Raw genomic sequence first — 23,060 nt, forward strand, 5'->3', positions numbered from 1 at the left:
TTTTTGAAACTGGAGAAAACTTGAAAAGCCCATATCTGTGACAAGGAAGGAGATAGAGAGCTACAATTTCAGACGCAGCATCCAGGCAGAAATGCCATCAATGTTTGTAAATTTGGGGCAAATTGGGGAATATTGAAAATTTTCTAAAAATGTTGACCCGCGGGTCATCGATTCTTGTAACTAGAGAAAACTTGAAAAGCCCATGTCTGTGACAAGGAAGGAGATAGAGAGCTACAATTTCAGACGCAGCATCCAGGCAGAAATGCCATCAATGTGTGTAAATTTGGGGCAAATTGGGGAATATTGAAAATTTTCTAAAAATGTTGACCCGGGTAATCAATTTCTGAAACTGGAGAAAACTTGAAAAGCCCATATCTGTGACAAGGAAGGAGATACAGAGCTAAAATTTCAGACGCAGCATCCAGGCAGAAATGCCATCAATGTGTGTAAATTTGGGACAAATTGGGGAATATTGAAAATTTTCTAAAAATGTTGACCCGCGGGTCATCAATTCTTGTAACTAGAGAAAACTTGAAAAGCCCATATCTGTGACAAGGAAGGAGATAGAGAGCTACAATTTCAGACGCAGCATCCAGGCAGAAATGCAATCAATGTGTGTAAATTTGGGGCAAATTGGGGAATATTGAAAATTTTCTAAAAATGTTGACCCGCGGGTCATCGATTCTTCAAACTAGAGAAAACTTGAAAAGCCCATATCTGTGACAAGGAAGGAGATAGAGAGCTACAATTTCAGACGCAGCATCCAGGCAGAAATGCCATCAATGTGTGTAAATTTGGGGCAAATTGGGGAATATTGAAAATTTTCTAAAAATGTTGACCCGGGTCATCAATTTTTGAAACTGGAGAAAACTTGAAAAGCCCATATCTGTGACAAGGAAGGAGATAGAGAGCTACAATTTCAGACGCAGCATCCAGGCAGAAATGCCATCAATGTTTGTAAATTTGGGGCAAATTGGGGAATATTGAAAATTTTCTAAAAATGTTGACCCGCGGGTCATCGATTCTTGTAACTAGAGAAAACTTGAAAAGCCCATGTCTGTGACAAGGAAGGAGATAGAGAGCTACAATTTCAGACGCAGCATCCAGGCAGAAATGCCATCAATGTGTGTAAATTTGGGGCAAATTGGGGAATATTGAAAATTTGTTAAAAATGTTGACCTGGGTCATAAATTTTTGAAACTGGAGAAAACTTGAAAAGCCCATATCTGTGACAAGGAAGGAGATAGAGAGCTACAATTTCAGACGCAGCATCCAGGCAGAAATGCCATCAATGTGTGTAAATTTGGGGCAAATTGGGGAATATTGAAAATTTTCTAAAAATTTTGACCCGGGTCATCAATTTTTGAAACTGGAGAAAACTTGAAAAGCCCATATCTGTGACAAGGAAGGAGATAGAGAGCTAAAATTTCAGACGCAGCATCCAGACAGAAATGCCATCAATTTGTGTAAATTTGGGGCAAATTGGGGAATATTGAAAATTTTCAAAAAATTTTGACACGGGTCATCGATTTTTGAAACTGGAGAAAACTTTAAAAGCCCATATCTGTGACAAGGAAGGAGATAGAGAGCTAAAATTTCAGACGCAGCATCCAGGCAGAAATGCCATCAATGTGTGTAAATTTGGGACAAATTGGGGAATATTGAAAATTTTCTAAAAATGTTGACCCGCGGGTCATCAATTCTTGTAACTAGAGAAAACTTGAAAAGCCCATATCTGTGACAAGGAAGGAGATAGAGAGCTAAAATTTCAGACGCAGCATCCAGGCAGAAATGCCATCAATGTGTGTAAATTTGGGGCAAATTGGGGAATATTGAAAATTTTCTAAAAATGTTGACCCGCGGGTCATCGATTCTTCAAACTAGAGAAAACTTGAAAAGCCCATATCAGTGACAAGGAAGGAGATAGAGAGCTACAATTTCAGACGCAGCATCCAGGCAGAAATGCCATCAATGTGTGTAAATTTGGGGCAAATTGGGGAATATTGAAAATTTTCTAAAAATGTTGACCCGCGGGTCATCGATTCTTGTAACTAGAGAAAACTTGAAAAGCCCATATCTGTGACAAGGAAGGAGATAGAGAGCTACAATTTCAGACGCAGCATCCAGGCAGAAATGCCATCAATGTGTGTAAATTTGGGGCAAATTGGGGAATATTGAAAATTTTCTAAAAATGTTGACCCGCGGGTCATCGATTCTTGTAACTAGAGAAAACTTGAAAAGCCCATATCTGTGACAAGGAAGGAGATAGAGAGCTACAATTTCAGACGCAGCATCCAGGCAGAAATGCCATCAATGTGTGTAAATTTGGGGCAAATTGGGGAATATTGAAAATTTTCTAAAAATGTTGACCCGGGTCATCGATTTTTGAAACTGGAGAAAACTTGAAAAGCCCATATCTGTGACAAGGAAGGAGATAGAGAGCTACAATTTCAGACGCAGCATCCAGGCAGAAATGCCATCAATGTGTGTAAATTTGGGGCAAATTGGGGAATATTGAAAATTTTAGAAAAATGTTGACCCCCGGGTCATCGATTTTTGAAACTGGAGAAAACTTGAAAAGCCCATATCTGTGACAAGGAAGGAGATAGAGAGCTAAAATTTCAGACGCAGCATCCAGGCAGAAATGCCATCAATGTGTGTAAATTTGGGGCAAATTGGGGAATATTGAAAATTTTCTAAAAATGTTGACCCGGGTCATCGATTTTTGAAACTGGAGAAAACTTGAAAAGCCCATATCTGTGACAAGGAAGGAGATAGAGAGCTACAATTTCAGACGCAGCATCCAGGCAGAAATGCCATCAATGTGTGTAAATTTGGGGCAAATTGGGGAATGTTGAAAATTTTGGAAAAAAGTTGACCCCCGGGTCATCGATTTTTGAAACTGGAGAAAACTTTAAAAGCCCATATCTGTGACAAGGAAGGAGATAGAGAGCTACAATTTCAGACGCAGCATCCAGGCAGAAATGCCATCAATGTGTGTAAATTTGGGGCAAATTGGGGAATATTGAAAATTTTCTAAAAATGTTGACCCGGGTCATCGATTTTTGAAACCGGAGAAAACTTGAAAAGCCCATATCTGTGACAAGGAAGGAGATAGAGAGCTACAATTTCAGACGCAGCATCCAGGCAGAAATGCCATCAATGTGTGTAAATTTGGGGCAAATTGGGGAATATTGAAAATTTTCTAAAAATGTTGATCCGGGTCATAAATTTTTGAAACTGGAGAAAACTTGAAAAGCCCATATCTGTGACAAGGAAGGAGATAGAGAGCTACAATTTCAGACGCAGCATCCAGGCAGAAATGCCATCAATGTGTGAAAATTTGGGGCAAATTGGGGAATATTGAAAATTTGGGAAAAAAGTTGACCCCCGGGTCATCGATTTTTGAAACTGGAGAAAACTTGAAAAGCCCATATCTGTGACAAGGAAGGAGATAGAGAGCTAAAATTTCAGACGCAGCATCCAGGCAGAAATGCCATCAATGTGTGTAAATTTGGGGCAAATTGGGGAATATTGAAAATTTTCTAAAAATGTTGACCAGTGGGTCATCAATTCTTGTAACTAGAGAAAACTTGAAAAGCCCATGTCTGTGACAAGGAAGGAGATAGAGAGCAAAAATTTCAGACGCAGCATCCAGGCAGAAATGCCATCAATGTGTGTAAATTTGGGGCAAATTGGGGAATATTGAAAATTTTCTAAAAATGTTGACCCGGGTCATCAATTTTTGAAACTGGAGAAAACTTGAAAAGCCCATATCTGTGACAAGGAAGGAGATAGAGAGCTAAAATTTCAGACGCAGCATCCAGACAGAGATGCCATCAATTTGTGTAAATTTGGGGCAAATTGGGGAATATTGGAAATTTTCTAAAAATGTTGACCCGGGTCATCAATTTTTGAAACTGGAGAGAACTTGAAAAGCCCATATCTATGACAAGGAAGGAGATAGAGAGCTAAAATTTCAGACGCAGCATCCAGACAGAGATGCCATCAATTTGTGTAAATTTGGGGCAAATTGGGGAATATTGAAAATTTTCTAAAAATGGTGACCCGGGTCATCAATTTTTGAAACTGGAGAGAACTTGAAAAGCCCATATCAGTGACAAGGAAGGAGATAGAGAGCTACAATTTCAGACGCAGCATCCAGGCAAAAATGCCATCAATGTGTGTAAATTTGGGGCAAATTGGGGAATATTGAAAATTTTCAAAAAATGTGACCCGGGTCATCGATTTTTGGAACTGGAGAAAACTTTAAAAGCCCATATCTGTGACAAGGAAGGAGATAGAGAGCTAAAATTTCAGACGCAGCATCCAGACAGAAATGCCATCAATTTGTGTAAATTTGGGGTAAAAATTGGGGAATATTGAAAATTTTCTAAAAATGTTGACCCGCGGGTCATCGATTCTTGTAACTAGAGAAAACTTGAAAAGCCCATGTCTGTGACAAGGAAGGAGATAGAGAGCTACAATTTCAGACGCAGCATCCAGACAGAAATGCCATCAATTTGTGTAAATTTGGGGCAAATTGGGGAATATTGAAAATTTTCAAAAAATTTTGACCCGGGTCATCGATTTTTGAAACTGGAGAAAACTTTAAAAGCCCATATCTGTGACAAGGAAGGAGATACAGAGCTAAAATTTCAGACGCAGCATCCAGGCAGAAATGCCATCAATGTGTGTAAATTTGGGACAAATTGGGGAATATTGAAAATTTTCTAAAAATGTTGACCAGTGGGTCATCAATTCTTGTAACTAGAGAAAACTTGAAAAGCCCATGTCTGTGACAAGGAAGGAGATAGAGAGCTACAATTTCAGACGCAGCATCCAGGCAGAAATGCCATCAATGTGTGTAAATTTGGGGCAAATTGGGGAATATTGAAAATTTTCTAAAAATGTTGACCCGGGTCATCAATTTTTGAAACTGGAGAAAACTTGAAAAGCCCATATCTGTGACAAGGAAGGAGATAGAGAGCTAAAATTTCAGACGCAGCATCCAGACAGAGATGCCATCAATTTGTGTAAATTTGGGGCAAATTGGGGAGTATTGGAAATTTTCTAAAAATGTTGACCCGGGTCATCAATTTTTGAAACTGGAGAGAACTTGAAAAGCCCATATCTGTGACAAGGAAGGAGATAGAGAGCTAAAATTTCAGACGCAGCATCCAGACAGAGATGCCATCAATTTGTGTAAATTTGGGGCAAATTGGGGAATATTGAAAATTTTCTAAAAATGTTGACCCGGGTCATCAATTTTTGAAACTGGAGAGAACTTTAAAAGCCCATATCAGTGACAAGGAAGGAGATAGAGAGCTACAATTTCAGACGCAGCATCCAGGCAGAAATGCCATCAATGTGTGTAAATTTGGGGCAAATTGGGGAATATTGAAAATTATCAAAAAATGTGACCCGGGTCATCGATTTTTGGAACTGGAAAAAACTTTAAAAGCCCATATCTGTGACAAGGAAGGAGATAGAGAGCTAAAATTTCAGACGCAGCATCCAGACAGAAATGCCATCAATTTGTGTAAATTTGGGGTAAAAATTGGGGAATATTGAAAATTTTCTAAAAATGTTGACCCGCGGGTCATCGATTCTTGTAACTAGAGAAAACTTGAAAAGCCCATGTCTGTGACAAGGAAGGAGATAGAGAGCTACAATTTCAGACGCAGCATCCAGGCAGAAATGCCATCAATGTGTGTAAATTTGGGGCAAATTGGGGAATATTGAAAATTTTCTAAAAATGTTGCCCCGGGTCATCAATTTTTGAAACTGGAGAAAACTTGAAAAGCCCATATCTGTGACAAGGAAGGAGATAGAGAGCTAAAATTTCAGACGCAGCATCCAGACAGAAATGCCATCAATTTGTGTAAATTTGGGACAAATTGGGGAATATTGAAAATTTGTTAAAAATGTTGACCCGGGTCATCAATTTTTGAAACTGGAGAAAACTTGAAAAGCCCATATCTGTGACAAGGAAGAAGATAGAGAGCTACAATTTCAGACGCAGCATCCAGGCAGAAATGCCATCAATGTTTGTAAATTTGGGGCAAATTGGGGAATATTGAAAATTTTCTAAAAATGTTGACCCGGGTCATCGATTTTTGGAACTGGAAAAAACTTTAAAAGCCCATATCTGTGACAAGGAAGGAGATAGAGAGCTAAAATTTCAGACGCAGCATCCAGACAGAAATGCCATCAATTTGTGTAAATTTGGGGCAAAAATTGGGGAATATTGAAAATTTTCTAAAAATGTTGACCTGCGGGTCATCGATTCTTGTAACTAGAGAAAACTTGAAAAGCCCATGTCTGTGACAAGGAAGGAGATAGAGAGCTAAAATTTCAGACGCAGCATCCAGACAGAAATGCCATCAATTTGTGTAAATTTGGGGCAAATTGGGGAATATTGAAAATTTTCAAAAAATTTTGACCCGGGTCATCGATTTTTGAAACTGGAGAAAACTTTAAAAGCCCATATCTGTGACAAGGAAGGAGATAGAGAGCTACAATTTCAGACGCAGCATCCAGGCAGAAATGCCATCAATGTGTGTAAATTTGGGGCAAATTGGGGAATATTGAAAATTTTCTAAAAATGTTGACCCGGGTCATCAATTTTTGAAACTGGAGAAAACTTGAAAAGCCATGTCTGTGACAAGGAAGGAGATAGAGAGCTACAATTTCAGACGCAGCATCCAGGCAGAAATGCCATCAATGTGTGTAAATTTGGGGCAAATTGGGGAATATTGAAAATTTTCTAAAAATGTTGACCAGGGTCATCAATTTTTGAAACTGGAGAAAACTTGAAAAGCCCATATCTGTGACAAGGAAGGAGATACAGAGCTAAAATTTCAGACGCAGCATCCAGGCAGAAATGCCATCAATGTGTGTAAATTTGGGACAAATTGGGGAATATTGAAAATTTTCTAAAAATGTTGACCCGCGGGTCATCAATTCTTGTAACTAGAGAAAACTTGAAAAGCCCATATCTGTGACAAGGAAGGAGATAGAGAGCTACAATTTCAGACGCAGCATCCAGGCAGAAATGCCATCAATGTGTGTAAATTTGGGGCAAATTGGGGAATATTGAAAATTTTCTGAAAATGTTGATCCGGGTCATAAATTTTTGAAACTGGAGAAAACTTGAAAAGCCCATATCTGTGACAAGGAAGGAGATAGAGAGCTACAATTTCAGACGCAGCATCCAGGCAGAAATGCCATCAATGTGTGTAAATTTGGGGCAAATTGGGGAATATTGAAAATTTTCTAAAAATGTTGACCCGGGTCATCGATTTTTGAAACTGGAGAAAACTTGAAAAGCCCAAATCTGTGACAAGGAAGGAGATAGAGAGCTACAATTTCAGACGCAGCATCCAGGCAGAAATGCCATCAATGTGTGTAAATTTGGGGCAAATTGGGGAATATTGAAAATTTTGGAAAAAAGTTGACCCCCGGGTCATCGATTTTTGAAACTGGAGAAAACTTGAAAAGCCCATATCTGTGACAAGGAAGGAGATAGAGAGCTACAATTTCAGACGCAGCATCCAGGCAGAAATGCCATCAATGTGTGTAAATTTGGGGCAAATTGGGGAATATTGAAAATTTTGGAAAAATGTTGACCCCCGGGTCATCGATTTTTGAAACTGGAGAAAACTTGAAAAGCCCATATCTGTGACAAGGAAGGAGATAGAGAGCTAAAATTTCAGACGCAGCATCCAGGCAGAAATGCCATCAATGTGTGTAAATTTGGGGCAAATTGGGGAATGTTGAAAATTTGGGAAAAAAGTTGACCCCCGGGTCATCGATTTTTGAAACTGGAGAAAACTTTAAAAGCCCATATCTGTGACAAGGAAGGAGATAGAGAGCTACAATTTCAGACGCAGCATTCAGGCAGAAATGCCATCAATGTGTGTAAATTTGGGGCAAATTGAGGGAATATTGAAAATTTAAGAAAAAAGTTGACCCCCGGGTCATCGATTTTTGAAACTGGAGAAAACTTGAAAAGCCCATATCTGTGACAAGGAAGGAGATAGAGAGCTACAATTTCAGACGCAGCATCCAGGCAGAAATGCCATCAATGTGTGTAAATTGGGCAAATTGGGCAAATTGGGGAATATTGAAAATTTTGGAAAAAAGTTGACCCCCGGGTCATCGATTTTTGAAACTGGCGAAAACTTGAAAAGCCCATATCTGTGACAAGGAAGGAGATAGAGAGCTCAAATTTCAGACGCAGCATCCAGGCAGAAATGCCATCAATGTGTGTAAATTTGGGGCAAATTGGGGAATATTGAAAATTTTGGAAAAAAGTTGACCCCAGAGTCATCGATTTTTGAAACTGGAGAAAACTTTAAAAGCCCATATCTGTGACAAGGAAGGAGATAGAGAGCTACGATTTCAGACGCAGCATCCAGGCAGAAATGCCATCAATGTGTGTAAATTTGGGGCAAATTGGGGAATATTGAAAATTTTCTAAAGATGTTGATCCGGGACATCGATTTTTGAAACTGGAGAAAACTTGAAAAGCCCATATCTGTGACAAGGAAGGAGATAGAGAGCTACAATTTCAGACGCAGCATCCAGGCAGAAATGCCATCAATGTGTGTAAATTTGGGGCAAATTGGGGAATATTGAAAATTTTCTAAAAATGTTGACCCGGGTCATCGATTTTTGAAACTGGAGAGAACTTGAAAAGCCTATATCTGTGACAAGGAAGGAGATAGAGAGCTACAATTTCAGACGCAGCATCCAGGCAGAAATGCCATCAATGTGTGTAAATTGGGCAAATTGGGCAAATTGGGGAATATTGAAAATTTTTGGAAAAAAGTTGACCCCCGGGTCATCGATTTTTGAAACTGGCGAAAACTTGAAAAGCCCATATCTGTGACAAGGAAGGAGATAGAGAGCTCAAATTTCAGACGCAGCATCCAGGCAGAAATGCCATCAATGTGTGTAAATTTGGGGCAAATTGGGGAATATTGAACATTTTGGAAAAAAGTTGACCCCAGAGTCATCGATTTTTGAAACTGGAGAAAACTTTAAAAGCCCATATCTGTGACAAGGAAGGAGATAGAGAGCTACGATTTCAGACGCAGCATCCAGGCAGAAATGCCATCAATGTGTGTAAATTTGGGGCAAATTGGGGAATATTGAAAATTTTCTAAAAATGTTGACCCGGGTCATCGATTTTTGAAACTGGAGAAAACTTGAAAAGCCCATATCTGTGACAAGGAAGGAGATAGATAGCTACAATTTCAGACGCAGCATCCAGGCAGAAATGCCATCAATGTGTGTAAATTGTGGGCAAATTGGGGAATATTGAAAATTTTCTAAAAATGTTGATCCGGGACATCGATTTTTGAAACTGGAGAAAACTTGAAAAGCCCATATCTGTGACAAGGAAGGAGATAGAGAGCTACAATTTCAGACGCAGCATCCAGGCAGAAATGCCATCAATGTGTGTAAATTTGGGGCAAATTGGGGAATATTGGAATTTTTGGATAAAAGTTGACCCCCGGGTCATCGATTTTTGAAACTGGAGAAAACTTTAAAAGCCCATATCTGTGACAAGGAAGGAGATAGAGAGCTCACATTTCAGACACAGCATCCAGGCTGCAATGGCTTCAATTTGTGTTATTTCGGGGCAAATTGGGGAATATTGAATTTTTTGTGAAAATGTTGACCCCGCGGTCAATGTTTTTTTCAGCTGAGGAGAACTTGAAACGCCCATATCTTGGGCAAGGAAGGAGTTAGAGAGCTCACATTTCAGACACAGCATCCAGGCTGCAATGGCTTCAATTTGTGTTATTTTGGGGCAAATTGGGGAATATTGAATTTTTGGTGAAAATGTTGACCCCGCGGTCAACGTTTTTTTTCAACTGGAGAAAACTTGAAACGCCCATATCTTGGATAAGGAAGGAGTGAGAGAGCTTACATTTCAGACACAGCATCCAGGCTGCAATGGGATGAATTTGTGTTATTTCGGGACAAATTGGGGAATATTGAATTTTTGGTGAAAAAGTTGACCCCGCGGTCAATGTTTTTTTTACAGCTGAGGAGATAACTTGAAACGCCCATATCTTGGGCAAGGAAGGAGTTAGAGTGTTAAAATTTTTAGACGCAGCATCCAGGCTGCAATGGCTTCAATTTGTGTTATTTTGGGGCAAATTGGGGAATATTGAATTTTTGGTGAAAAAGTTGACCCCGCGGTCAATGTGTTTTTCAGCTGAGGAGAACTTGAAACGCCCATATTTTAGATAAGGAAGGAGTGAGTGAGCTCACATTTCAGACACAGCATCCAGGCTGCAATGGCTTCAATTTGTGTTATTTTGGGGCAAATTGGGGAATATTGATTTTTTGGTGAAAATGTTGACCCCGCGGTCAACTTGTTTTTTCAACTGGAGAAAACTTGAAACGCCCATATCTTGGATAAGGAAGGAGTGAGAGAGGTCACATTTCAGACACAGCATCCAGGCTGCAATGGGATGAATTTGTGTTATTTTGGGGCAAATTGGGGAATATTGAATTTTTGGTGAAAATGTTGACCCCGCGGTCAATGTTTTTTTCAGCTGAGGAGATAACTTGAAACGCCCGTATCTTGGGCAAGGAAGGAGTGAGAGAGCTCACATTTCAGACACAGCATCCAGGCTGCAATGGCTTCAATTTGTGTTATTTTGGGGCAAAGTGGGGAATATTGAATTTTTGGTGAAAATGTTGACCCCGCGGTCAATGTTTTTTTCAGCTGAGGAGAACTTGAAACGCCCATATCTTGGATAAGGAAGGAGTGAGAGAGCTCACATTTCAAACACAGCATCCAGGCTGCAATGGGATGAATTTGTGTTATTTTGGGGCAAATTGGGGAATATTGAATTTTTGGTGAAAATGTTGACCCCGCGGTCAATGTTTTTTTCAGCTGAGGAGAACTTGAAACGCCCATATCTTGGATAAGGAAGGAGTGAGAGAGCTCACATTTCAAACACAGCATCCAGGCTGCAATGGGATGAATTTGTGTTATTTTGGGGCAAATTGGGGAATATTGAATTTTTGGTGAAAATGTTGACCCCGCGGTCAATGTTTTTTTCAGCTGAGGAGAACTTGAAACGCCCATATCTTGGGCAAGGAAGGAGTGAGAGAGCTTAAATTTCAGACGCAGCATCCAGGCAGGAATGGCATCAATTTGTGTTATTTTAGGGCAAATTGGGGAATATTGAATTTTTGGTGAAAATGTTGACCCCGCGGTCAACGTGTTTTTTCAACTGGAGAAAACTTGAAACGCACATATCTTGGACAAGGAAGGAGTGAGAGAGCTCACATTTCAGACACAGCATCCAGGCTGCAATGGCTTCAATTTGTGTTATTTTGGGGCAAATTGGGGAATATTGAATTTTTGGTGAAAATGTTGACCCCGCGGTCAACGTGTTTTTTCAACTGGAGAAAACTTGAAACGCCCATATCTTGGATAAGGAAGGAGTGAGAGAGCTCACATTTCAGACACAGCATCCAGGCTGCAATGGCTTCAATTTGTGTTATTTTGGGGCAAATTGGGGAATATTGAATTTTTGGTGAAAATGTTGACCCCGCGGTCAATGTTTTTTTCAGCTGAGGAGAACTTGAAACGCCCATATCTTGGATAAGGAAGGAGTTAGAGTGTTCAAATTTTTAGACGCAGCATCCAGGCTGCAATGGCTTCAATTTGTGTTATTTTGGGGCGAATTGGGGAATATTGTTTTTTTGGTGAAAAAGTTGACCCCGCGGTCAATGTTTTTTTCAGCTGAGGAGAACTTGAAACGCCCATATCTTTGATAAGGAAGGAGTGAGAGAGCTCACATTTCAGACACAGCATCCAGGCTGCAATGGCTTCAATTTGTGTTATTTTGGGGCAAATTGGGGAACATTGAATTTTTGGTGAAAAAGTTGACCACGCGGTCAATGTTTTTTTCAGCTGAGGAGAACTTGAAACGCCCATATCTTGGGCAAGGAAGGAGTTAGAGTGTTCAAATTTTTAGACGCAGCATCCAGGCTGCAATGGGTTCAATTTGTGTTATTTTGGGGCAAATTGGGGAATATTGAATTTTTGGTGAAAAAGTTGACCACGCGGTCAATGTTTTTTTCAGCTGAGGAGAACTTGAAACGCCCATATCTTGGGCAAGGAAGGAGTTAGAGAGCTCACATTTCAGACACAGCATCCAGGCTGCAATGGCTTCAATTTGTGTTATTTCGGGGCAAATTGGGGAATATTGAATTTTTGGTGAAAAAGTTGACCACGCGGTCAATGTTTTTTTCAGCTGAGGAGATAACTTGAAACGCCCGTATCTTGGGCAAGGAAGGAGTTAGAGTGTTAAAATTTTTAGACGCAGCATCCAGGCTGCAATGGCTTCAATTTGTGTCATTTTGGGGCAAATTGGGGAATATTGAATTTTTTGTGAAAATGTTGACCCCGCGGTCAACGTGTTTTTTCAACTGCAGAAAACTTGAAACGCCCATATCTTGGATAAGGAAGGAGTGAGAGAGCTCACATTTCAGACACAGCATCCAGGCTGCAATGGGATGAATTTGTGTTATTTTGGGGCAAATTGGGGAATATTGAATTTTTGGTGAAAAAGTTGACCTCGCGGTCAATGTTTTTTTCAGCTGAGGAGATAACTTGAAACGCCCGTGTCTTGGGCAAGGAAGGAGTGAGAGAGCTCACATTTCAGACACAGCATCCAGGCTGCAATGGCTTCAATTTGTGTTATTTTGGGGCAAATTGGGGAATATTGAATTTTTGGTGAAAATGTTGACCCCACGGTCAACGTGTTTTTTCAACTGGAGAAAACTTGAAACGCCCATATCTTGGGCAAGGAAGGAGTTAGAGTGTTCAAATTTTTAGACGCAGCATCCAGGCTGCAATGGCTTCAATTTGTGTTATTTTGGGGCAAATTGGGGAATATTGAATTTTTGGTGAAAATGTTGACCCCGCGGTCAACGTGTTTTTTCAACTGGAGAAAACTTGAAACGCCCATATCTTGGATAAGGAAGGAGTGAGAGAGCACACATTTCAGACACAGCATCCAGGCTGCAATGGCTTCAATTTGTGTTATTTTGGGGCAAATTGGGGAATATTGAATTTTTGGTGAAAATGTTGACCCCGCGGTCAATGTTTTTTTCAGCTGAGGAGAACTTGAAACGCCCATATCTTGGGCAAGGAAGGAGTGAGAGAGCTTAAATTTCAGACGCAGCATCCAGGCAGGAATGGCATCAATTTGTGTTATTTTAGGGCAAATTGGGGAATATTGAATTTTTGGTGAAAATGTTGACCCCGCGGTCAACGTGTTTTTTCAACTGGAGAAAACTTGAAACGCCCATATCTTGGACAAGGAAGGAGTGAGAGAGCTCACATTTCAGACACAGCATCCAGGCTGCAATGGGATGAATTTGTGTTATTTTGGAGCAAATTGGGGAATATTGAATTTTTGGTGAAAAAGTTGACCCCGCGGTCAATGTTTTTTTCAGCTGAGGAGAACTTGAAACGCCCATATCTTGGATAAGGAAGGAGTGAGAGAGCTCACATTTCAGACACAGCATCCAGGCTGCAATGGCTTCAATTTGTGTTATTTTGGGGCAAATTGGGGAATATTGAATTTTTGGTGAAAATGTTGACCCCGCGGTCAACGTGTTTTTTCAACTGGAGAAAACTTGAAACGCCCATATCTTGGATAAGGAAGGAGTGAGAGAGCTCACATTTCAGACACAGCATCCAGGCTGCAATGGGATGAATTTGTGTTATTTTGGGGCAAATTGGGGAATATTGAATTTTTGGTGAAAATGTTGACCCCGCGGTCAACGTGTTTTTTCAACTGGAGAAAACTTGAAACGCCCATATCTTGGATAAGGAAGGAGTGAGAGAGCTCACATTTCAGACACAGCATCCAGGCTGCAATGGCTTCAATTTGTGTTATTTTGGGGCAAATTGGGGAATATTGAATTTTTGGTGAAAATGTTGACCCCGCGGTCAACGTGTTTTTTCAACTGGAGAAAACTTGAAACGCCCATATCTTGGGCAAGGAAGGAGTTAGAGTGTTCAAATTTTTAGACGCAGCATCCAGGCTGCAATGTCTTCAATTTGTGTTATTTTGGGGCAAATTGGGGAATATTGTTTTTTTGGTGAAAAAGTTGACCCCGCGGTCAATGTTTTTTTCAGCTGAGGAGAACTTGAAACGCCCATATCTTGGATAAGGAAGGAGTGAGAGAGCTCACATTTCAGACACAGCATCCAGGCTGCAATGGCTTCAATTTGTGTTATTTTGGGGCAAATTGGGGAATATTGTTTTTTTGGTGAAAAAGTTGACCCCGCGGTTAATGTTTTTTTCAGCTGAGGAGAACTTGAAACGCCCATATCTTGGATAAGGAAGGAGTGAGAGAGCTCACATTTCAGACACAGCATCCAGGCTGCAATGGGATGAATTTGTGTTATTTTGGAGCAAATTGGGGAATATTGAATTTTTGGTGAAAATGTTGACCCCGCGGTCAACGTGTTTTTTCAACTGGAGAAAACTTGAAACGCCCATATCTTGGACAAGGAAGGAGTGAGAGAGCTCACATTTCAGACACAGCATCCAGGCTGCAATGGGATGAATTTGTGTTATTTTGGGGCAAATTGGGGAATATTGAATTTTTGGTGAAAATGTTGACCCCGCGGTCAACGTGTTTTTTCAACTGGAGAAAACTTGAAACGCCCATATCTTGGATAAGGAAGGAGTGAGAGAGCTCACATTTCAGACACAGCATCCAGGCTGCAATGGCTTCAATTTGTGTTATTTTGGGGCAAATTGGGGAATATTGAATTTTTGGTGAAAATGTTGACCCCGCGGTCAACGTGTTTTTTCAACTGGAGAAAACTTGAAACGCCCATATCTTGGGCAAGGAAGGAGTTAGAGTGTTCAAATTTTTAGACGCAGCATCCAGGCTGCAATGTCTTCAATTTGTGTTATTTTGGGGCAAATTGGGGAATATTGTTTTTTTGGTGAAAAAGTTGACCCCGCGGTCAATGTTTTTTTCAGCTGAGGAGAACTTGAAACGCCCATATCTTGGATAAGGAAGGAGTGAGAGAGCTCACATTTCAGACACAGCATCCAGGCTGCAATGGCTTCAATTTGTGTTATTTTGGGGCAAATTGGGGAATATTGTTTTTTTGGTGAAAAAGTTGACCCCGCGGTCAATGTTTTTTTCAGCTGAGGAGAACTTGAAACGCCCATATCTTGGATAAGGAAGGAGTGAGAGAGCTCACATTTCAGACACAGCATCCAGGCTGCAATGGGATGAATTTGTGTTATTTTGGAGCAAATTGGGGAATATTGAATTTTTGGTGAAAATGTTGACCCCGCGGTCAACGTGTTTTTTCAACTGGAGAAAACTTGAAACGCCCATATCTTGGACAAGGAAGGAGTGAGAGAGCTCACATTTCAGACACAGCATCCAGGCTGCAATGGCTTCAATTTGTGTTATTTTGGGGCAAATTGGGGAATATAGAATTTTTGGTGAAAATGTTGACCCCGCGGTCAACGTGTTTTTTCAACTGGAGAAAACTTGAAACGCCCATATCTTGGACAAGGAATGAGTGAGAGAGCTCACATTTCAGACACAGCATCCAGGCTGCAATGGCTTCAATTTGTGTTATTTTGGGGCAAATTGGGGAATATTGAATTTTTGGTGAAAATGTTGACCCCGCGGTCAACGTGTTTTTTCAACTGGAGAAAACTTGAAACGCCCATATCTTGGACAAGGAAGGAGTGAGAGAGCTCACATTTCAGACACAGCATCCAGGCTGCAATGGGATGAATTTGTGTTATTTTGGAGCAAATTGGGGAATATTGAATTTTTGGTGAAAAAGTTGACCCCGCGGTCAATGTTTTTTTCAGCTGAGGAGAACTTGAAACGCCCATATCTTGGACAAGGAAGGAGTGAGAGAGCTCACATTTCAGACACAGCATCCAGGCTGCAATGGCTTCAATTTGTGTTATTTTGGGGCAAATTGGGGAATATTGAATTTTTGGTGAAAATGTTGACCCCGCGGTCAATGTTTTTTTCAGCTGAGGAGAACTTGAAACGCCCATATCTTGGATAAGGAAGGAGTTAGAGTGTTCAAATTTTTAGACGCAGCATCCAGGCTGCAATGGCTTCAATTTGTGTTATTTTGGGGCGAATTGGGGAATATTGTTTTTTTGGTGAAAAAGTTGACCCCGCGGTCAATGTTTTTTTCAGCTGAGGAGAACTTGAAACGCCCATATCTTTGATAAGGAAGGAGTGAGAGAGCTCACATTTCAGACACAGCATCCAGGCTGCAATGGCTTCAATTTGTGTTATTTTGGGGCAAATTGGGGAACATTGAATTTTTGGTGAAAAAGTTGACCACGCGGTCAATGTTTTTTTCAGCTGAGGAGAACTTGAAACGCCCATATCTTGGGCAAGGAAGGAGTTAGAGAGCTCACATTTCAGACACAGCATCCAGGCTGCAATGGCTTCAATTTGTGTTATTTCGGGGCAAATTGGGGAATATTGAATTTTTGGTGAAAAAGTTGACCACGCGGTCAATGTTTTTTTCAGCTGAGGAGATAACTTGAAACGCCCGTATCTTGGGCAAGGAAGGAGTTAGAGTGTTAAAATTTTTAGACGCAGCATCCAGGCTGCAATGGCTTCAATTTGTGTCATTTTGGGGCAAATTGGGGAATATTGAATTTTTTGTGAAAATGTTGACCCCGCGGTCAACGTGTTTTTTCAACTGCAGAAAACTTGAAACGCCCATATCTTGGATAAGGAAGGAGTGAGAGAGCTCACATTTCAGACACAGCATCCAGGCTGCAATGGGATGAATTTGTGTTATTTTGGGGCAAATTGGGGAATATTGAATTTTTGGTGAAAAAGTTGACCTCGCGGTCAATGTTTTTTTCAGCTGAGGAGATAACTTGAAACGCCCGTGTCTTGGGCAAGGAAGGAGTGAGAGAGCTCACATTTCAGACACAGCATCCAGGCTGCAATGGCTTCAATTTGTGTTATTTTGGGGCAAATTGGGGAATATTGAATTTTTGGTGAAAATGTTGACCCCACGGTCAACGTGTTTTTTCAACTGGAGAAAACTTGAAACGCCCATATCTTGGGCAAGGAAGGAGTTAGAGTGGTCAAATTTTTAGACGCAGCATCCAGGCTGCAATGGCTTCAATTTGTGTTATTTTGGGGCAAATTGGGGAATATTGAATTTTTGGTGAAAATGTTGACCCCGCGGTCAACGTGTTTTTTCAACTGGAGAAAACTTGAAACGCCCATATCTTGGATAAGGAAGGAGTGAGAGAGCACACATTTCAGACACAGCATCCAGGCTGCAATGGCTTCAATTTGTGTTATTTTGGGGCAAATTGGGGAATATTGAATTTTTGGTGAAAATGTTGACCCCGCGGTCAATGTTTTTTTCAGCTGAGGAGAACTTGAAACGCCCATATCTTGGGCAAGGAAGGAGTGAGAGAGCTTACATTTCAGACGCAGCATCCAGGCAGGAATGGCATCAATTTGTGTTATTTTAGGGCAAATTGGGGAATATTGAATTTTTGGTGAAAATGTTGACCCCGCGGTCAACGTGTTTTTTCAACTGGAGAAAACTTGAAACGCCCATATCTTGGACAAGGAAGGAGTGAGAGAGCTCACATTTCAGACACAGCATCCAGGCTGCAATGGGATGAATTTGTGTTATTTTGGAGCAAATTGGGGAATATTGAATTTTTGGTGAAAAAGTTGACCCCGCGGTCAATGTTTTTTTCAGCTGAGGAGAACTTGAAACGCCCATATCTTGGATAAGGAAGGAGTGAGAGAGCTCACATTTCAGACACAGCATCCAGGCTGCAATGGCTTCAATTTGTGTTATTTTGGGGCAAATTGGGGAATATTGTTTTTTTGGTGAAAAAGTTGACCCCGCGGTCAATGTTTTTTTCAGCTGAGGAGAACTTGAAACGCCCATATCTTGGATAAGGAAGGAGTGAGAGAGCTCACATTTCAAACACAGCATCCAGGCTGCAATGGGATGAATTTGTGTTATTTTGGGGCAAATTGGGGAATATTGAATTTTTGGTGAAAATGTTGACCCCGCGGTCAATGTTTTTTTCAGCTGAGGAGAACTTGAAACGCCCATATCTTGGGCAAGGAAGGAGTGAGAGAGCTTAAATTTCAGACACAGCATCCAGGCTGCAATGGCTTCAATTTGTGTTATTTTGGGGCAAATTGGGGAATATAGAATTTTTGGTGAAAATGTTGACCCCGCGGTCAACGTGTTTTTTCAACTGGAGAAAACTTGAAACGCCCATATCTTGGATAAGGAAGGAGTGAGAGAGCTCACATTTCAGACACAGCATCCAGGCTGCAATGGCTTCAATTTGTGTTATTTTGGGGCGAATTGGGGAATATTGAATTTTTGGTGAAAAAGTTGACCACGCGGTCAATGTTTTTTTCAGCTGAGGAGAACTTGAAACGCCCATATCTTGGATAAGGAAGGAGTTAGAGTGTTCAAATTTTTAGACGCAGCATCCAGGCTGCAATGGCTTCAATTTGTGTTATTTTGGGGCGAATTGGGGAATATTGAATTTTTGGTGAAAAAGTTGACCCCGCGGTCAATGTTTTTTTCAGCTGAGGAGAACTTGAAACGCCCATATCTTGGGCAAGGAAGGAGTTAGAGAGCTCACATTTCAGACACAGCATCCAGGCTGCAATGGCTTCAATTTGTGTTATTTCGGGGCAAATTGGGGAATATTGAATTTTTGGTGAAAAAGTTGACCACGCGGTCAATGTTTTTTTCAGCTGAGGAGATAACTTGAAACGCCCGTATCTTGGGCAAGGAAGGAGTTAGAGTGTTAAAATTTTTAGACGCAGCATCCAGGCTGCAATGGCTTCAATTTGTGTCATTTTGGGGCAAATTGGGGAATATTGAATTTTTTGTGAAAATGTTGACCCCGCGGTCAACGTGTTTTTTCAACTGCAGAAAACTTGAAACGCCCATATCTTGGATAAGGAAGGAGTGAGAGAGCTCACATTTCAGACACAGCATCCAGGCTGCAATGGCTTCAATTTGTGTCATTTTGGGGCAAATTGGGGAATATTGAATTTTTGGTGAAAAAGTTGACCCCGCGGTCAACGTGTTTTTTCAACTGCAGAAAACTTGAAACGCCCGTGTCTTGGGCAAGGAAGGAGTGAGAGAGCTCACATTTCAGACACAGCATCCAGGCTGCAATGGCTTCAATTTGTGTCATTTTGGGGCAAATTGGGGAATATTGAATTTTTGGTGAAAAAGTTGACCTCGCGGTCAATGTTTTTTTCAGCTGAGGAGATAACTTGAAACGCCCGTGTCTTGGGCAAGGAAGGAGTGAGAGAGCTCACATTTCAGACACAGCATCCAGGCTGCAATGGCTTCAATTTGTGTTATTTTGGGGCAAATTGGGGAATATTGAATTTTTGGTGAAAATGTTGACCCCACGGTCAACGTGTTTTTTCAACTGGAGAAAACTTGAAACGCCCATATCTTGGGCAAGGAAGGAGTTAGAGTGTTCAAATTTTTAGACGCAGCATCCAGGCTGCAATGGCTTCAATTTGTGTTATTTTGGGGCAAATTGGGGAATATTGAATTTTTGGTGAAAATGTTGACCCCGCGGTCAACGTGTTTTTTCAACTGGAGAAAACTTGAAACGCCCATATCTTGGATAAGGAAGGAGTGAGAGAGCACACATTTCAGACACAGCATCCAGGCTGCAATGGCTTCAATTTGTGTTATTTTGGGGCAAATTGGGGAATATTGAATTTTTGGTGAAAATGTTGACCCCGCGGTCAATGTTTTTTTCAGCTGAGGAGAACTTGAAACGCCCATATCTTGGGCAAGGAAGGAGTGAGAGAGCTTAAATTTCAGACGCAGCATCCAGGCAGGAATGGCATCAATTTGTGTTATTTTAGGGCAAATTGGGGAATATTGAATTTTTGGTGAAAATGTTGACCCCGCGGTCAACGTGTTTTTTCAACTGGAGAAAACTTGAAACGCCCATATCTTGGACAAGGAAGGAGTGAGAGAGCTCACATTTCAGACACAGCATCCAGGCTGCAATGGGATGAATTTGTGTTATTTTGGAGCAAATTGGGGAATATTGAATTTTTGGTGAAAAAGTTGACCCCGCGGTCAATGTTTTTTTCAGCTGAGGAGAACTTGAAACGCCCATATCTTGGATAAGGAAGGAGTGAGAGAGCTCACATTTCAGACACAGCATCCAGGCTGCAATGGCTTCAATTTGTGTTATTTTGGGGCAAATTGGGGAATATTGAATTTTTGGTGAAAATGTTGACCCCGCGGTCAACGTGTTTTTTCAACTGGAGAAAACTTGAAACGCCCATATCTTGGACAAGGAAGGAGTGAGAGAGCTCACATTTCAGACACAGCATCCAGGCTGCAATGGCTTCAATTTGTGTTATTTTGGGGCAAATTGGGGAATATAGAATTTTTGGTGAAAATGTTGACCCCGCGGTCAACGTGTTTTTTCAACTGGAGAAAACTTGAAACGCCCATATCTTGGATAAGGAAGGAGTGAGAGAGCTCACATTTCAGACACAGCATCCAGGCTGCAATGGCTTCAATTTGTGTTATTTTGGGGCAAATTGGGGAATATTGAATTTTTGGTGAAAATGTTGACCCCGCGGTCAATGTTTTTTTCAGCTGAGGAGAACTTGAAACGCCCATATCTTGGATAAGGAAGGAGTTAGAGTGTTCAAATTTTTAGACGCAGCATCCAGGCTGCAATGGCTTCAATTTGTGTTATTTTGGGGCGAATTGGGGAATATTGTTTTTTTGGTGAAAAAGTTGACCCCGCGGTCAATGTTTTTTTCAGCTGAGGAGAACTTGAAACGCCCATATCTTTGATAAGGAAGGAGTGAGAGAGCTCACATTTCAGACACAGCATCCAGGCTGCAATGGCTTCAATTTGTGTTATTTTGGGGCAAATTGGGGAACATTGAATTTTTGGTGAAAAAGTTGACCACGCGGTCAATGTTTTTTTCAGCTGAGGAGAACTTGAAACGCCCATATCTTGGGCAAGGAAGGAGTTAGAGTGTTCAAATTTTTAGACGCAGCATCCAGGCTGCAATGGGTTCAATTTGTGTTATTTTGGGGCAAATTGGGGAATATTGAATTTTTGGTGAAAAAGTTGACCCCGCGGTCAATGTTTTTTTCAGCTGAGGAGAACTTGAAACGCCCATATCTTGGGCAAGGAAGGAGTTAGAGAGCTCACATTTCAGACACAGCATCCAGGCTGCAATGGCTTCAATTTGTGTTATTTCGGGGCAAATTGGGGAATATTGAATTTTTGGTGAAAAAGTTGACCACGCGGTCAATGTTTTTTTCAGCTGAGGAGATAACTTGAAACGCCCGTATCTTGGGCAAGGAAGGAGTTAGAGTGTTAAAATTTTTAGACACAGCATCCAGGCTGCAATGGCTTCAATTTGTGTTATTTTGGGGCAAATTGGGGAATATTGAATTTTTGGTGAAAAAGTTGACCCCGCGGTCAATGTTTTTTTCAGCTGAGGAGATAACTTGAAACGCCCGTGTCTTGGGCAAGGAAGGAGTGAGAGAGCTCACATTTCAGACACAGCATCCAGGCTGCAATGGCTTCAATTTGTGTTATTTTGGGGCAAATTGGGGAATATTGAATTTTTGGTGAAAATGTTGACCCCACGGTCAACGTGTTTTTTCAACTGGAGAAAACTTGAAACGCCCATATCTTGGGCAAGGAGGGAGTTAGAGTGTTCAAATTTTTAGACGCAGCATCCAGGCTGCAATGGCTTCAATTTGTGTTATTTTGGGGCAAATTGGGGAATATTGAATTTTTGGTGAAAATGTTGACCCCGCGGTCAACGTGTTTTTTCAACTGGAGAAAACTTGAAACGCCCATATCTTGGATAAGGAAGGAGTGAGAGAGCACACATTTCAGACACAGCATCCAGGCTGCAATGGCTTCAATTTGTGTTATTTTGGGGCAAATTGGGGAATATTGAATTTTTGGTGAAAATGTTGACCCCGCGGTCAACGTGTTTTTTCAACTGGAGAAAACTTGAAATGCCCATATCTTGGATAAGGAAGGAGTGAGAGAGCACACATTTCAGACACAGCATCCAGGCTGCAATGGCTTCAATTTGTGTTATTTTGGGGCAAATTGGGGAATATTGAATTTTTGGTGAAAATGTTGACCCCGCGGTCAACGTGTTTTTTCAACTGGAGAAAACTTGAAACGCCCATATCTTGGGCAAGGAAGGAGTTAGAGTGTTCAAATTTTTAGACGCAGCATCCAGGCTGCAATGGCTTCAATTTGTGTTATTTTGGGGCAAATTGGGGAATATTGAATTTTTGGTGAAAATGTTGACCCCGCGGTCAACGTGTTTTTTCAACTGGAGAAAACTTGAAACGCCCATATCTTGGGCAAGGAAGGAGTTAGAGTGTTCAAATTTTTAGACGCAGCATCCAGGCTGCAATGGCTTCAATTTGTGTTATTTTGGGGCAAATTGGGGAATATTGAATTTTTGGTGAAAAAGTTGACCCCGCGGTCAATGTTTTTTTCAGCTGAGGAGAACTTGAAACGCCCATATCTTGGGCAAGGAAGGAGTGAGAGAGCTCACATTTCAGACACAGCATCCAGGCTGCAATGGCTTCAATTTGTGTTATTTTGGGGCAAATTGGGGAATATTGAATTTTTTGTGAAAATGTTGACCCCGCGGTCAACGTGTTTTTTCAACTGCAGAAAACTTGAAACGCCCATATCTTGGATAAGGAAGGAGTGAGAGAGCACACATTTCAGACACAGCATCCAGGCTGCAATGGCTTCAATTTGTGTTATTTTGGGGCAAATTGGGGAATATTGAATTTTTGGTGAAAATGTTGACCCCGCGGTCAACGTGTTTTTTCAACTGGAGAAAACTTGAAACGCCCATATCTTGGACAAGGAAGGAGTGAGAGAGCTCACATTTCAGACACAGCATCCAGGCTGCAATGGCTTCAATTTGTGTTA

The sequence above is a fragment of the Genypterus blacodes genome, unplaced genomic scaffold (assembly GCF_046128005.1).
Source record: "Genypterus blacodes isolate CSIRO-AG114 ecotype Tasmania unplaced genomic scaffold, CSIRO-AGI_Gbla_v1 ptg000044l_1, whole genome shotgun sequence".
Taxonomy (NCBI): Eukaryota; Metazoa; Chordata; class Actinopteri; order Ophidiiformes; family Ophidiidae; genus Genypterus; species Genypterus blacodes.